The sequence below is a fragment of the Mytilus galloprovincialis genome, chromosome 4 (genome assembly GCF_965363235.1).
Source record: "Mytilus galloprovincialis chromosome 4, xbMytGall1.hap1.1, whole genome shotgun sequence".
In the NCBI taxonomy this organism is placed as follows: Eukaryota; Metazoa; Mollusca; class Bivalvia; order Mytilida; family Mytilidae; genus Mytilus; species Mytilus galloprovincialis.
This window is the reverse complement of record NC_134841.1, coordinates 61,748,162-61,763,795: the sequence shown is the minus strand read 5'-3', so window position 1 is coordinate 61,763,795 and position 15,634 is coordinate 61,748,162. Positions and strand designations below refer to the sequence as shown.

General features: G+C 31.0%; 1 protein-coding gene across 4 annotated transcripts in view; it reads right to left on the bottom strand.

Annotated features, from left to right (window-relative positions):
• The window catches only part of LOC143072631 (limbic system-associated membrane protein-like), a 52,114-nt gene extending 37,349 nt beyond the window's left edge, over nucleotides 1–14,765 (bottom strand). Inside the window, exon 1 of one of the 4 annotated variants that reach the window (XM_076247672.1) lies at nucleotides 14,650–14,765. The gene's annotated coding sequence lies outside the window, so the exon portion shown is untranslated. The other 3 variants (XM_076247673.1, XM_076247670.1, XM_076247671.1) reach the window with 3 other exon arrangements.
• Between the last annotated feature and the right edge of the window lie 869 nt (nucleotides 14,766–15,634).

Genomic DNA, 15,634 nt, shown 5'->3' with positions numbered 1-15,634 from the left:
GAACGTGAATATACATGTATTTCGAAATAAAGATGCTTAATGGGAAATATCCAGCTCAGCTGGGTAGATGGTACAATATTCCGAAAGACGAGAGGATATGTAATAATTGTCATCTGACTATGCGGTAGGGGTTTTATTCATTGTTGAAGGCTGTACAACCTATCGTTGTTAACTTTTGTCATTTGCTCTTTGGTAAAGATTTGTCTCATTGGCAACAATACCATAATTTGTTATTTTATACATATGAGGACGTTCAAACACAATCACTAAAATCGGTATTGAACACTACGGGTATCATTAAACCAATAAATAAATAATTTAAAAATTCTTGCAGTAACTGAAACAAACTCTTTTTAATTTATCTGAAGAACTATACGAAATTATACCTAATTGCACAGATATCTATAACATATATGTTTGTACAAAAAATGTATCCAAATTGTACTATGGTCTTGGGGACACGATACATATAAGCAATCTGAGAACTGGGTAAAACGGTTTCTTTACAATATTTTTATAAACATGTTAACTTTGTCATCAATAGATAACACAATGAACACATTTGTCATAGTAATCATATATAAATAATAATGATTTGAAATAAATGACTGACGTTCATTTTAATATAGCAAAAATTACACCAAATTACGCTGAATAGTGTTAATGTACCGAAAATATCACTAACCGAATCAGCTAAACTGTCTACCGTTATGGACAGTTTTTGGTCATTTATTAATTCTATATTTACATTCTCCGCAGTTCTTACAACAAATTTTAACTGATTTGGTATGAAAAGTCATTACTGAATTATTGTTATTGCATACTTTGTCGACACAATATTCAGAATATGCTGTGTTTGGGACAGTTTTCTGAATCAACCTCCAACAGGAACGCTCAGAGTGTTGGTTCTGATAATTGAGACAAAAAAAGGATTTATTTTTTACATAGAGAAAGTTTTGTTGATGATGAAATTTTTAAATTTGTAAATTAAATAAATACATTTGATAGTTCACTATTGCCTTGCAAAGCTGAAGTCTGGTTTTTTACATTTATTAACCGAATCTCTCAAAACTAATAGTAAATCAATCTTTTCTCAATATCTCTATAAGAAAAATTACAGCATGTCACAGTATTGCATTGGGAATAAGTTAGTCAGACAAAGACTTATAATATATAAGTATATATACTTTCATTTTATCATAAACAACAGTAGTAACAACACTTACCCCTTAATGGATTGTTTTAATGTCTAAGTATATACACATTCAATCTAAATCATTGAAACTTCTTTTTTTAACAAAATACACACAGACTACCCTAAAACGGTTAAGGTTTTGTTATTTTAAAATTAAATGAAAGGATAAACATGTACCGAAATCAATGAACACCAACCAATTTCCAAAAATACAAATGAAAAAAATACATAACAAATAAACGACAAAACTATATAATATATTGTTTTTAGATATCAGATTCTCAAACACGAAATTTATCTCTGGAACATTCTACAATGAAACTTTGATGAAAACTTTACACTCACCATTATGGCTTAACGTATATCCCTTCAAATTAAAAATAAGTTGAATTGATTATCCATTTCACAGTTATCATATGTTTTCCCTAAGTGTTTACAGACCACTACCGTACAATAATGTGTTTAGTATTGCTGCTGACATTTTCTGTTTTATATGATAGCTCTAAATATCAAATGTGATCATCTGAATTTAATGAAACATACAAAGGTCACACAATGCAGACTTGTGCATTTAGAAATCCCAACAGAGCACGGATGATCATAAAACATTCATAAGACTCTACTTATATTTGGTGCTAACGGTATTTTACAAGGGACAAATAAACACAGAAAGAGCACAATTAGTTTTATATTTTGATGAATAATAAACCTGTATCGTTTAATACACAGTAAATGTTCAACTCAGACTATGTGACGAATCGTGTCCGTCATTACATGTACCTTTAATATAACCATTGATTTTCACTATCTATCCATCTCATGACCGCGATTCAGTTTGCCCATTTACTATCCTTCCAATTGTATTCATAATAATCCGAATATAACAAGTAACCTGCTGATATCCATCTTTTGTATTTTTTAAATGTCATCGTTAATAAACATGATAAATAGATTTTTTTCAACTAAATAAATTACCCCAACTTTTACAGAGGGGTTGATAAAATCCCAGATATTGAATGTATATGTTTTTCTTATGCTTATGTGGGTACTATGAGACTTATAGCGTTTGAGATGTAGGCTTGATTCACAACGTACATTGTATATCTATAAATAAATTCAAAAATAAGTTAAAATCTCAAGGTGAGGTTGAGATCCTTTTGGCTAAAATTACCATTCACGAAGTTGGATTTCCGGCCTCTCGACTTGTGTGCTCATAAACTTTTGTTTTAGTTTTTGACTTCTAAATATTTTGTTTTGAAAGAACTAAATGAAGAAAAAAACATCCTGTGCGTACAAAATCATAGCATACATGTTTTACTATTACTAGTTTAATACCACTGACTGTTACTCTCAATATTTTATAAAAGCGAAAAGTTTTACATAACTGCATGGATCTAACGGATAGATCAAACGCAACACCCTCCATACACGAGTTTTGATTGAATGCCCCATTCCTATCAGATGTCGCTGTGTACACAGCTACTTTTGCATAGGTACTATTTCTGTACCAAAAATATGTAGTACTGGAAACATACTTTTAATATCCAGTACTGTTTTGTTACTTTAAAATTATTGTAATATTTAGGTACCTGTAATTTACGGTACTTGATTTGTACTTGAAATCTAAGTACTACAGATTTTTTGTTGCATGGTTACATTTTCAGCATTTTGAAAGTTTGTCTTCTTCAAATCTCATCAAGTTATGATGTTCAAACATGGAATACTGGGATCATTGTTGGTATTATTTGTGTAACAAAATTTTAAGTACAAATCAAGTAATGGAAAATACTAGTACCTAAATATCACAATAATTCTAAAGTAAAGAAATAGTACAAAATATTAAAAGTAAATTTCCAGTACTACAGATTTTAAGTACAGGAAGAGTACAGAAATAGTATATATGCAAAAGTAGCTGTGTATACAATAATATCTGACATCAGACTCGGACTTCTCTTGAACTAAATTTTAATGTGCGTATTGTTATGCGTTTACTTTTCTACATTGGCTAAAGGTATAGGGGGAGGGTTGAGATCTCATAAACATGTTTAACCCCGTCGCATTTTTTTGCGCCTGTCCACAGTCAGGAGCCTCTGGCCTTCGTTAGTCTTGTATTATTTTTAATTTTAATTTCTTTTGTACAATTTGGAGTTTAGTATGGCCTTCATGATCACTGAACTAGTATATATATTTGTTTAGGGGCCAGCTGAAGGACGCCTCCGGGTGCGGGAGTTTCTCGCTTCATTGAAGTCCTGTTGGTGACCTTCTACTGTTTTCTGTTCCGTGCATGGTCTTGTTGTTGTCTCTTTGACATATTCCCAATTTCCATTCTCAATTTTATACATAAACATTGTTTTCTTATGGGATCATTATTCAAACTTTGGTTTCAAATTTAACCTTAGACAGTTTTGGCTGTTTTTCCTTTCTTTTTTTTTTTTTTTTGCCTTTTGGACATTTTATGTTAGTATTTTAAACTGGTTTACACACGATTGCATAGGCATGATAAGCGTTTGGCAAGAAAAACGTGTTTTGAAGACGAAAATCGTGTCTTTTATTTGTTCTTGTATTCTTCTGATTCTGTTACAACACAATGCAATTGTCAGTGGTTGGTTTCTTTTTGTAACTTTGTGTTGAATTATTGTGCCGTTGATGTTTGCAAAACATCGACTATAGGTTCCATCATTTGACTTATTAACACTATACATTTTATACAACGGTTATCCATTTTCAACAAATACAAAAAAGCACATTCCATGACCATACTATATAAAGACAAAAACAGTTTGTTTTCCTAAATACATTGACCTAGTCTTATAATTTGCACGTACGAAAGAAGTAACTTAAAAGCTTTTAGAGCTAAATGTTGTTCAATTTTTCATGTACAATGGTCATTTTGAAAAATATATATTATCGAATATGAACATGAAATCGGACGTCAACAGGAACATTACTCAATATCAAATTCATTTTTAATGGTTTTTATACATTTATCTTTTCTTACATTATGATATAAAATTATTTGACTTTTAAAGAATTTCAGAATTAGGCGTATGAAAAATTTCTGTAAGATATTATTAAAATCGACTATTTCGAACAAACAAAGCAATTGAAAACAAACATAGGAATGTCGGGATGTATAAGTACCGGGCCACGTCCACTTGTATTTTTGTCCATCTGATGAGTTAAGTCTTTTTCAACTGATTGTTATAGTTCGTTCTTATGTTGTACTGTTATACTACTGTCCCAGGTTAGGGGAGGGTTGGGATCCCGCTAACATGTTTAACCCCGCCACATTATTTATGTATGTGCCTGTCCCAAGTCAGGAGCCTGTAATTCAGTGGTTGTCGTTTGTTTATATGTTACATATTTGTTTTTCGTTCATTTTTTTACATAAATAAGGCCGTTAGTTTTCTTGTTTGAATTGTTTTACATTGTCTTATCGGGGCCTTTTATAGCTCACTATGCGGTATGGGCTTTGCTCATTGTTGAAGGCCGTACGGTGACCTATAGTTGTTAATGTCTGTGTCATTTTGGTCTTTTGTGGATAGTTGTCTCATTGGCAATCATACCACATCTTCTTTTTTTATATAGAAGGTAAAAGGGCGATATATAGGTTTGCCAACAAGATAAGCGACTCCTTCTTGATTCTGCTTGGGAAAGCAAAGTCAAAGTGTTCTACTTTTGCCTCTTTTTTTAAGGTAGTAAATTACTGTGCTACAGCTGTAGACAAGAAATCGTCTCTCGATAAAAATCAGAAAAGATACTCTTGACATGTTTCAATCTTTGTTGTTTGAATATACATCGATGTGTTTTAAACGGTTGAGACTCTCTTTTATACTTTCATTCATATGAGACAAGTCAGAAACCAACCATTTCGAAAACTTTTATTCAGATATATTTAAAAAGTATTAAAAAAAATACTGAACTCCGAGGAAAATTCAAAACGGAAGTCCCTAATCAAATGGCAAAATCAATTGATAAAACATGATAAAAAAGAATGGACAACAACTGTCATATTTCTGACTTGGTACATGCATATATTAAAGGCTGAATATATTCTTTCATATAACTATTGCAGCCAACCACTGTGTGGTATTTTAGACGTTTTCTCTAATCATTAAAATTGGCAGAAAACCACATCATTACTGCGAAATAAAAAAATTATGAGACATTTCCTTGAATAATTATCAAAACAATACTTTGATCATTAATATTTAAGGTATATACGATTTTAAATCTGAAACCTTGATGAACTATGATTAATTTTAAACTTTTATGTTTGACAAAGTAATGTTTCGAATAATAAGTTGATATTCATGTAATTTTATTTTATTCATGTCATTAGCTACACAAAATGTATGACTCTAAAATACCAAAGATTGACGGATATTACTGATACTAGTAGTACGATTCTTCATTACCTTATAAAGATTGTACCTACATGGTTAAATTAAAAATTACACAGAGTGGCATATGGATTTGACATGCAGTTCTTATTAGGTTAAAACTGAATTGGTGTACTTTTGTCTGTGTTTGTTCAGTAGTGTTGAGAATTCAGTATTCGCATCCTACATCTAAATTATATTCGTTTTTAAAACTAACACTAAAAATATATTTAAAAACAAGTTTCAGATTCAGACTTGTTCGCTGAACAGATTTTTGTTTTTGGAACGCAGTTTGACCTGCTTAAACTAAAATGAAACACACAACGCCTTGTTAGATTTAACATACTTTGCTGAAATTTTCTTTACAGTGGAGTATATCTATAACAATATACGCAAAGCAGGGTTGTCCACAAAGCTTATCTCTCTGTGTTCAGTATTCGTATAATTCCTGTTAAATTTCACATCGATTCTGTTTTATAGCCTGGACGTATGAAGATGTCGCGTGATCATCTGAATGCCCCATGTACCTTACTGTTGTGGTCAATTAAAATAGGTTCAGTGTATTTCTAGAAATTTCAAAGTTTAGTGTTTAGTACACTCATACAAGTGGAAAGGTTCAATCTAGATAAAACGTCTCGATTGACCGCAAGGAAAGTTCATTAACAGTACTTGGTTAACCGCAACAAGGGATGTTCATTAACAGTACTTGATTTACCGCAACAAGGGAAGGCCATCAACAGTACTCGATTTACCGATGAATTAAATATGAATGAAACAAATCGTGTTTATTCCCTAAAATACAGTTCAAGCCAAATTGCAATGAAGCAATGTATATCCGTAATGTCATGCCAGTACCGAAGTATTACTGATACCCTCGAGAACTAACAGTTCAATGGAGGTTTTCAATGTTGCAAAATTATCAAACAGTAGTATATATATAAACGAGTCTAAATTGAAAACTACGTTCAAACCTATGATTGCGTTGTATAAAAACCGCAATTTTTATACGTGTGCATGTAAAACAAATTTCGTTGTTCGGGTCTAAATACAGCACAAACAACATTTTCCAAAAGACCAAAAAAATGAAAAAGTATATTTAAACAAAACGCATTTGACTATTAAACAGGTCGAACAACTGATGTTCTTAAACCCTGCTGACTGCCATTGGAGATTGCCAAATAAAATTGATCACGAGATGTAACAAAATGGATCTTAAAATAAATTTAATACTAAACAGAAAATGATAAACTTGTGGCAAAGATGTTATGCCACAAACACAAGGTGTCAATATTTGTTTTGTACACCAAATCTAGATTTCGACAATATATGTCTCTTCAGTGATGTTAGGGATCGAAACGGTATTTGGAAGGCCATATAATTTACCCTCAATTTCAGATAGACTCTTGAATTTTAAGAGTCAATATAGGATGAACGGATCATATAAACCGGAGGGAAAATATGATACAAGCCCAAACGAAAAAATATAAACGAGTCTAAATTGAAAACTACGTTCAAACCTATGATTGCGGTGGATAAAAAGACGAAAAGACGAAAAAGACGAAAACTGTAAAAAATTTTAAAAAAAATTAAAAATCAAAAATCAAATTTGGCTAATGGCTTATGCCCGGTGTTGTTACGAAGAACTCAACATTTTATAAACAGTCAATTTACAGAAAAAGACAGAAATAATGATATGTCATTTCGACACTGGAGTAAAATAAAAGAAGCATGATATTAAATTACATTTAATGGTAAGATGATTTATCATTTCATAATAACATTTATAGTCCTACAATCAGGCACCATCTAACAGAAAGTAAAGTGCAAAACCAATAAAGATAATGTTATATTATAAAAATCAATGTCCATAAAATTGCATCACATCAATATATATATTCGTCTTTTCGCCTGTTTAGATTACAGATATAACCAGGTTTAATTCACCATTTTCTACATTAAAAAAATGCATGTACCAGATTAGGAATATGACAGTCGTTGTCCATTCGTTTGATGTGTTTTATCTTTTGATTTTGCCATTTGATTAGGGACTTTTGAATTTCCCTAGGAGTTCAGTATTTTTGTGATTTTACTTTTTGCATTGATGTGTTCTATGTTGCCGTTTGTCGTACCAAATTGAATTTGATTATTGGCATTATCATTGAGTTTTGACAATCAGTTGGTCGCTTCATGTTGGACGTTTCGAAAGCACCATCAACCCTGTGCAATCATCTCTTCCTATAAATGAGTTATTTAACATATTTTCTTAATTGCATTAATATTCCCTCTTTGGAATATACATGATATTTATCCTGCTTTGCTCACACGCAAACATTCTGATCAAGTAAAATTGACCATATTTGCAATGATCACTTATAAATGTATGTTCTGTCATCATTTAACTTATTACCAATGTCATTTCAACTGATCGGGCGGAGCTTATGTTTTAATTTGCATAAGGACAGTCTATTTGAAAATGTGTGTGATAAGGATGATTGCCGTTATAATTATTATTGAATTCTAATCACTAATCAGTGTCACCAAAGGCATAAACAAAAGAACTGAGTGTATGGTATGGGACGAATAATTGGACACTTCATTGATGAGCTTATCCCAAAACTCCTGTCTATAGATGGACTGGTCTTCAATGGGCGAACTTCTTAAACTCCGCCCAGTCAAGTGAAATAAATCTAGTAATACCACTTTCATGTTGATCTTTAAAATCATAAATATAAACAAGTAATACATTAATGTTTTATATGAATGTGCTCATGACTAGTTAATTATCGCCTATGACTGTCCTGGTTTCAATGTTTAAAGTTATAAGAGATAGAATTTTAATGGTACTTATAAATGACCTTTGTCAGAATCATTATAAAATAAATATATTGAGAAAGTTTATAAACCTGCAAAAAGTGGTGTAAATTTATTTATAATTAAAAAAAAATGCACAAGTTGAAAGTAAATGCCCACCATGTGATGACTTCCTTTTAATAAGTACCAAAAACAAACATGACAATATATCCACTCTCAAAATGTAATAAAGACAGCTCATTCATTAAAAAACAATGGCTTGGATTCCAACAGACTACAGATATTGTAAAATAAATTTTATTTTAATAGATATTGATATATTTTTCTTGGGAGAAAAACTTACATTCACGATATACATTTGATACATAAAATGGTTACTTTCGGGAAAATATAATAAAAGCCTCGTGTGGCTTTGACAAGTTATTTGTTCAAGAGCAAAAATATTGGAAAACTTTAAATTAGGTCTCAACTCATAAACTGCAAGTGTTGTTCAGAATCGTATCATTGTTTTGAATTTAAAGAAATTAGAGTTAACATGCAATATCTATATGAACTTTTAATTTCAACCTGTCAAAAATTAACTGCAGTTGAACTAATTTACTCATTTGACATTTTATGAAGAAAAAATAATGTTTATTGGTAGCGGGCTAACAGTAGCATTTTCCTTCCACAAAAACATGGTATAAAGTACTATCTGCAAATGTTAATGAGCAAAGTTATTTGTATCCGTCAGAGAAATTCGAACATATGAAACCTTTAGCTCTACGCTCACATTCCTAGACACTACACGATTGCCAGCCACTACTACACAAGTGAGGGATGGAATTATTTTAACAAACCTTTATATTAAACCCACAACCAAACTGCAGTTAATTTTTCCTTAAGTTGTGATTCAACCTTTAGCCCGATTTCAAAATTTACAAACCGATTACAAGAACTTTGTAGACATCTTAAAAAGACTGGAGCTGCAGAATAGGGACATCGATAGCGGTTTCTTTCCTGTGAGATAAACTCTACTTTGAGTATATCAATTTAGTATATGTAAACTTTCAAAATACAGAAATAGGGCTTGTGTTGTTTTGCATGTTTTCCATTTCCGAAAATTGAGTGAAAGATAAATATCTTTATTTTCAATATTATTGATGAATAAATATTGTTTGGTGTTTCTTTGTGAACTTTTTCATTGACATGACTTACTTATGAGAATAATAGTATATACATAATATTTGCATTTATAAGTCGGTGATTTCAAAAGATATTATTTCATCCCATGATAGTTTGATATGATTCCTTGTAAACAATATCGTCTTGATTCAAATAAAGCTCTATTATGCAAATCAACTTTCTGCAATAATTTGTATTCTCCATGGTGTCTGATATCTTTCGCAAAAAAATCTCCAATTCTGTTACAGTCTGTTTTTCATCAAATGATCGAATACATAATATTGACGATTTTGATAAAAATATGGACGGAAATTTATAATAAAACAATTATAGCTTTTGTACTATGAGGTCAATACAGGATATATCGACCCAAAGAAGTATCTCAACCTCAGACTTCGTCCTCAGTCAAAATACTTCTTTCAGATCAATAAAATTATCCTTGTATCGACCTCATACAAAGGCTACTATTGTATAATATTACATTGTAGAAAATATAATATCTTTCTTTTATGTCACTGAGGTAAAAAGTAAAGATCTCAACGGAGTACCCCCACAAAGTCAAAGGCAATACGAGATATTCATACATGTCAAACTAATTACACTACTAATGTAACTTGAGAAGTACTAACGCAAGGGGAGAAAGTACAAGTCATCTACTTACAAAAATAAGAATTTAATTTATATCATTTTTAACTTGATAACCCATTGGACATATTTTTCTTTCTATGGATGAAGTTATCGTTATAGATGCGATATCTGCCCCCTTAAGAATATATTTGAAATTTCCACAAGATGACTTTGTACAGTTAAGATTATTCTGATCACTACTGGAACATAATCCTGAATGCCATGTGATACAGATTGAAAATGCTAACACAGTAATATTTAGTTGTCACGCAAATCTTTTAAATTCTAACATGGAAAACGTTGTGATTTATTAAATTACAGCAGATTTGCAATTCATTTTACATGTCAAGAGAAAATCCGAAAAAAAGAGAATTAGTTTGATCTTTTTGACTTTTTTCATTTTAAACTTGGATTTGATTTTGAAATCACATATTTCCTTCCATCTTAACCGATTCTGTTTTAACTTTTCAAATGATCAATCAAAATCTGTATTGTAATGTTACAAAATCAGCATAAACGACTATACTGCTGCAATTCAAAAGACTATAGCTTTGTTATTTCATCGAACAAAAGAGTGGTGCTGAACAACACGTGTATTATATGTTATCTTACCTTCTATAGATTTGTGGGGATATGATTAGTTAATCGACTACACGTGGTGACTATATATATTTCATATAGGGTGTCCTAAAAAATACATGGTTAGTTACCATATAGGGTTTGCAACCAGAAAATACTTAAGTAAGTTACTATATCACAGGAACATATATATATAAAAGTTAGATATACTGTTCCCAGAGTAACTTTATTATTTTTCTCCGAATATATTTAAAGTTCTGTGTAAACAAAGTTATAGAAATGTTATTTTTACTTCATGAATTTGTCATTCTTAACTCAATACAAACAATGAAGAACAGAAGATATAATAAGGAAGGCAAAACTGGGATAATACCCCTTAGGAACCTTGAAATGAGTAACTCAAATTATGAAACAACACAAAACTAAGTAGTCCGCCATTTAATTGTTTGTTCAGGGATTTTAGAAATGGACATATTTGAACTAGAAGAGTTATTTTATTTAGTTGACGTGGTGAACAAAGAAATATAAGATTTAACCTAAAATAAGTGACAAGAAAGGACATTTTTTTTTATTAAATTTTATATTCAGAATTTTATATGAGGAGAGTGACATTTTTCACCACCATTTATAAACTAGAATATTAATCGCATTTGCCACCCAGAAACTACAATCGTTTATGTAATTAAGCTTCGGTATGTGCCATCATGTATATTCAAGTTAAAGATAAGACCTGAGCAAATTAAGAAAATGATTCTGCGCATTTTGATCCAACTTTCATTTTATTGTTTCAAAGGTAGATTAAAAAAAACCTGTTCATTGAATTCATTTCCGGTGTGCGCGTTTCTTCTTTACGGTTTTTCGCATAACATCAAAATTTAAAACAAATTGAAATCTGCAGATGCATAATTTATTATATTATATCCCTCAATCAAGTGTACAAGACAGCAACTCCTAATTAAATTGCGTTTTAATCGCTAAAGCATGTGAAACCGTATGCATTGAGTCCATATCAAATCTTAGGGTTTATCTAAATATATGCTACTTGGCGTCTGATTAATTCCAGACACAGCAACGGTTAGGTTCTATTTCAAAACGGTAGTATTAAAGAGCATATATATAAACTTAAACTTGCTCCAATTTTCTCAACTTGTTTTCATGGGTTGGCATGTAAACAACGCTTTATACATTTTCGTGCGTCCGATACGCCATTATATAGATATATCTTCCACTAAGAACGCTCCAAACTAAACAATTGAGAGCTAGGGATGTGTAAAACGTAAAACCATTAACTTTGTGACAGTAAGGGACGTAAAACTAATAGCCAAATAGGCCCAAATTTATCCAAGGTCAACTCTTCCAAGAGGGCAGTATTTTACAATAACTGCATATCAACTAGAGAAAAAAGGAACTCTGATTCTTAATAATCTCGCGGAATTTTAATTAAGTAAGTTATAAATCCTCACTGTGCATGAATTTTCTAACCGATTCCAAACAGATGTTTCTGTATCAAGATATTATCAAATGTTATTTTAATTTACGATGGAGATACATTTCGTAGTGTCTAACAAAAGAGCAGCTAGTTATTCTTCCTGACTTATAATACACTCCAGGAAATGATGAAGTTGATTTTACGACGTCTTGTCAAAGAAAATGGTCGTAAAAGATGGCGCTAAAAATAATCATTATTTCTCATTTATAAGAATAACAGTATATTTTAGGAGTTTTAAGAATTAATATAAAATGAAATAAGTTATATCTGCATTGAACTTAGTCTACACTTTTTATGTTTTGAGATGTAATTTAGAAGTGGAAATGTACTTTAAGAGGCATTTTCATGTTTTTATTGGCATAGATGTTGACTAAATTGCACGCAAGACACTCTCCGATACTTTAATACAATTTAGCCATTATGGACTACTTATAGTTTGGTGGTTTCGAGCTGGCGGTGGCCTGGGCTATCCAGCATTATCATTATTTAATTGATAACCATGAACGATAATTACACTTATATGAGCCTCAGTTGTTAACCGCACAATTAATAAGAGTTGTTTATACATGACCCTTTTCAATCGTTTTCCTCCTTTTTGGGACTTCTTATAAATTAGATCGCAAACCTTTGAATTAATAAGTTTTAATATAGAAATCCTATAAGTAGTTTCAATATATACTTAAATGAACTATTATAGACATAATATTTACCTAAAAGTTGCACTGTTAATCTAAACAATTTTACATGCCGTTTAACGCATCAATAACTTTGGTTTTCACTGCACTGATCTATTTGTTTCTAACATTTCATATAATAAATTTGTAAATATTAACGTGAATGAGCTAATTTCAAATCATAAGGCATTGTATGGAGTATTGACTTGGCATGTCTAAAGTTTTGGAACTTTGGGTCCTTAATGCTCTTCAACTTTGTAATTGTTTTGGGTTTCAAACTTTTTTTTATCTAAACGTCACTGAAAGAGTCTTATGTAGACAACACGCGCGTCTGGCGTATACAATTATAAGCCTGGTAATTTTGATAACTATTGTTCAAACTTGTCTGTTTTTTCCCTAAACAGTTCAAATAATAGTTTATAAATTGTATGCATCAGAAGCTGAATTTACCTTTATCAGCAATGCCCAAAACCGATTATTACAAAGCCAAGCATGTATACGAGAACCGAAACTGGCGCAAAACTTTATGACAAAAAGGGATCTAAAAATAATCAAACACTACTTTATTTCTATATTTATTATCCGGTCTCTTCAATTTCAGAATAACGTATTTGGAGAATAATGTCTGCAATTCTGTTCCTATATTTAAAAAACAGTATGTGACTAAAAGTTCCTGGACTTAATAATAATAGCCGCGTGAGATTACTTACGTCTTACGAGACAGTGATTTGTTAAACAAAAACATATAAACATCTTCGGATTCGATTTGATATCAACATTTTTTTAGTAACTCTTTGATTCGACATTTGGGAAAATATGTTTACAGCGGATTAAACTTGTCAAATTAGTCTAGATTGGTTTGCTTGTTTAAAACTATTAAATTTACTATTGTTGACATTTTTTATTGAAAATATCTTTCGTATACTTTTGGGAGTTCTAAATAAAGTCTTTTAGTCTGCTAAACTTTTTCCATGGTTTGAACGTAATTGTGTCTGTATATTTTTATTCCCGTCATTGCGAATTAAAACATCTATTTGTCTTCAAATTAATACCCATAGCATCAATATAATTCATCCCCAAAACACAACTTAAGTTTATTTTCTAATTGTTCTGTGTAACGACTGTCTGTTAGCAAATAGTTTAACCTGTTCAGTTGCATTTTATAAACTTGAAAGGATATGGTTGAATCTTAATCAAATATAAACAGATACTTCACTGCAACTAAATCAAATCAGTGGTCCAGAACTTCCCATGAATAAAAGAATATGTACGCTGTGCGACATTGTAATACGTTTTCAAGTTCAAATCAAAGTGAAAAATAAGAAAACATATACGAAAATTGTTAAATTTAACAGCCATAGTAGAAGAGTAATTCAAGCTTTATATTTCAAAATTGCATTTTTATACCAGTAGCAAATGTCAAACACTAAAAGAATGCGACCTACCTTCGTGCCCTAGAGCAAGATTATAACTTCCAAAGAGGACTTTAACTTCCCAAGAGTGTATCAAATTGGGTACAACTGACAATGATAAAATCTTATAAGTCCAACTGCTACTAAAAATCGTTGACCGCTAATTGATTTCTTTTCCTTTCAGTTTTCTTAAAGAATAAAGCTCTTAAGATAAAAAGCGTTTAAAACTTTAGTAATTATCCATCATGCATTGCGCAATTCTTTGATAGTTTTTCTCAATGTGATTTTATCACACAAATCTTTGATAACGATCTACCTGTCGTTCTTCTGTGTTGATCCAATTGCGCATCAAACATCTCAATGTGTTCATTTCGGATGACATTGGGAGATATTGAAAAACTCCGATTGCTCCGATAGCAATCATCATGTAATCTTGTCAATTTGTATTATGTGAAATCGATGCTGTAAACATACGGACAAAATTACTACCTACACGAAATTATAAAAGCATTTGTCAAGGATCAGAGTGAAACGTGAATATTATAATGCTTAAAAGCAACGATAAAAATAAGAAGTTTTAAAAAATTTAGGTGTTACAAAACAGATAAGTTACACATATACCACACCAGCTTTTGTTTGATCACTTAAGATGTATCGTACCATGTTTTAAAGGGTCGGACATTAACTCTTTAATTTCAATTGATAACTAACCAGATGGTAGGAATAACATTCATCAGGAACACTCAATGCGGAATATGTGAGAGCCAAGGATGTCTAAGAACAGAAACAGTTGACAAGTTATACGACCAAAAATAAACATAGAATAATACGGTCACTAATGGTAAAAGATTCAACGACGAATAAAACAATTTGGTAAAAGGTGATTAAGGACATAATTTTTAAAAAAAAAACGAACTTATAATTATATTCGCCGATTATATATTCTTTGACAATGATTTTTATCAATAAAACTTCTTTCACTATCACGTATTTAAAAATCCATCGCAAGACAAATAAATGTACATAAACATGCCCAAGCAACAGAGAAAACATCTTTATTTAATAAGAAAATATCTTCAAAATAAATAAGGTCGTTTGGTGTGACGGAATCAAAAAGTTGTTATATTTTACGTTATTAACACTCAATAAAGATTCTTAGAATTCTATTAGGAAAGTTTATATTGTACATTTCCACAGAAATCTTGCGAACAACGTACATTAGAGAGCAACAGAAGCCATTAACACGATTATGTTTGTTGTAAATCTCAATAATATGTGACAAAAAGAAAGAAACTTTCACC